Raw genomic sequence first — 2,885 nt, forward strand, 5'->3', positions numbered from 1 at the left:
TCTGCGGCCCCAATTCCTTTAACCTGTGGTGCCTAACCTCCCGCCTTTTTATTATAAAAAAAGAGATGGGAATGTAATGGTCTGCTCTGTCCCTTTAAGAGACAAGTCATGCCCACTCCTTCCTCCATCTGCTGAGGCAGGCTGATCTTCAGCTTCCAGCCTGAGTCCCTTCCTTTCTGTCTCTCTCTCTCTCTCAAAGAGGCAGCTTCTGTCTCTCCCTTCTCTCTACTTCTCCCCCTCACTGTTTCTCTTTCTGTCTCTCTGTCTCTCTCTGTCTCTCTGTCTGTCTCTCTCTCTGCCTCTCTCTCTGTTCTTCCCCCTTCTCGCCTTCCCTTCCATAACCCACTAAATGAATAATGCAGGTTCACTTTGCATGGCATGCCTATCTGTCTCTGTCTCTCACCTGCTACATGGCTTCCTGCCTGGGACCCGGCTGCCTTTGTGGTTGGCTGTGGTCTCGGGACCCACTGCCCACTGCCATTTGGGGACTGGCAGCATGGTCTCATGGCCTACTGCTGCCACTTGGGGATCTGCAGCATTTTTACTTAAACCATAACACTTACATCCTCAAAGAGTACCATGATTTGCAAAGGCTTTAACAGACCTATTATCCACTAAAAGTTTTACTCTTGTATAAAGACTACTACGAAGAGGAAAACTTTACCATACTCATTACCCCTTTTTCTCTGGCCAAACTTTGGTGTCACACACCTTTAATCTCAGAATTTGGGAGGGACAGGCACATATCTAGGACTTCAAGGCCAGCATGGTCTACGAATAATTTCCAGGACAGGCTCCAATGCTACATAGAAACCCTGCCCCCAATTTTTTTTTAAAAAAAAGTTTCTCTGCAGTATGATTCTTTCTCATGATTTTAAAATTGATAACACATTCAAAGGCTTTACAACATTGGATAAATTTGTAGGGCTTCTATCAAGTATGTGTTCTTTGATGGATATAAAGACTTCTATGACATACAAAGGCTTTACTACATTGATTATATTTATTAGGTTTCTCTCCAGTATGTGTTCTTTAGTGATGTTGGAGAACACTGACATATGAAATGGCTTTACCTGGGCTGGAGAGATGGTTCAGCAGTTAAGGGCATTGCCTGCTCTTTCAAAGGTCCTGAGTTCAATTCCTGGCAACCACATGGTGGCTCACAACCATCTGTAATGAGGTCTGGTGCCCTCTTCTGACCTGAAGGCATACACACAGACAGAATATTGTATCCATAATAAATAAATAGCCGGGCGGTGGTGGCGCACGCCTTTAATCCCAGCACTCGGGAGGCAGGCGGATCTCTGTGAGTTCGAGGCCAGCTTGGTCTACAAGAGCTAGTGCCAGGACAGGCTCCAAAGCAACAGAGAAACCCTGTCTCGAAAAACTAACTTTTTTTTAAAAAAGAAAGAAATGGCTTTACCACATTGATTACATTGATAAGATTTCTTTCCAGTATCTTTTCTTTCATGCATTTGGAGTTTAGAGAATCATGAAAAACCTTTATCACATTGATTACATTAAAGGGCTTCTCTCCTCTATGTGTTCATTTATGTTTGTGAAGCTCACAATGAATTGCAAAAGCTTTACCGCATTGATTACATTAATAAGACTTCTCTCCATCATGCTTTTTTATATTATTATTTTGGTTCCTACTAAGTTGTGAAAAGACTTTACCACATTGATTACATTCATAGGGTTTATCTTCAGTATGTGCTCTTTTGTGAAGGTAGAGACTACTGACCTATGAAATGGCTTTACCGCATTGATTATATTCATAGTGTGTTTCTCTAGTATGTGTTCTTTTGTGTATTTGGAGTTGAGAGCTCCTTGAAAACGCTTTATCACACTGATTACATTCAAAGAGCTTCTCTCCAGTCTGTGTTCTGTTATGTCTGTGAAGCTCGCCATGACTTGCAAAAGCTTTACCACATTGATTATATTGATAAGGTTTCTCTCCAGTATGTGTTCTTTGATGTACTTGGAGATTACAATTCTGCCAAAGGCTTTATCATATTTTATTACATTTTTAGGGTTTCTCTCCAGTATGTGTCTTTTGATGTACTTGGAGATTGCTGTTCTGTGAAAAGGTTTTATCACATTGGTTACACGTGTAGGGTTTATCACCAATATGTGTTCTTTTATGTACTTGAAGATGATGGTGAAATGCAAAAAATATGGAATGCTTCACAAACTTCTGTGTCATCCTTGCTCAGGGGCCATGCTAATCTTTTCTGTATCATTCCAATTTTAGTATATGTGCTGCCGAAGCAAGCACTATAGCACATTACTAACAGGATAAAACTTCATAATCTTCCCAAATATTTGTTTCTGCTGTTCTCTACAGACATATAATGCAAATGGTCTTTTTCAAGTCCTATTCCAATTAAAGCTTAAAACTGGCTTGGGAGTTGGAGTGTTGCTCTCTCCTTCTCTAAACCCAAGCATGCTGGTTAAAGGAAAATCTAAAAATCTCTGTCTCATGTCAGCAGAGCCACCTGATATGGGACAGAAGACAACAAAAATTAAGAGACTATCTATTGTAACTAAGATATAAATATTATCACTAAATTTATAATATGTCTCTATATATTTAAATTTATAATATGTCTCTATATATTTAAATGATATTAATGGTCATATAAAGTACTAACTAATTCTACAAATAGGCTTCATCTAGCTTCCTATACATGATTTTGGACTTAGTCTGAATCAGGTAACTAGGAATTAAGTTTGTGTACCCCAGATATACTTAATAGATTGTGGTTCCTTAACCTCTCAGAGATCTGCTGCATAAGACATTTAAGATGTTTTTCTGTAGTGAACTGTGACCATTTCTAACAGCAAACTTTGAAATCTCCAAAGAGATGATGGGGCCCCACAGC

At 39.5% G+C, this 2,885-nt stretch overlaps 1 non-coding gene across 1 annotated transcript; it reads right to left on the reverse strand.

Annotated features, from left to right (window-relative positions):
- Window positions 1–2,171: 2,171 nt before the first annotated feature.
- Window positions 2,172–2,278, reverse strand: LOC142859266 (U6 spliceosomal RNA). Its single transcript, XR_012912176.1, has one exon. It is a non-coding gene; the product is annotated as a U6 spliceosomal RNA (small nuclear RNA).
- Window positions 2,279–2,885: the final 607 nt, after the last annotated feature.

Source organism: Microtus pennsylvanicus, chromosome 10 (genome assembly GCF_037038515.1).
Source record: "Microtus pennsylvanicus isolate mMicPen1 chromosome 10, mMicPen1.hap1, whole genome shotgun sequence".
Taxonomy (NCBI): Eukaryota; Metazoa; Chordata; class Mammalia; order Rodentia; family Cricetidae; genus Microtus; species Microtus pennsylvanicus.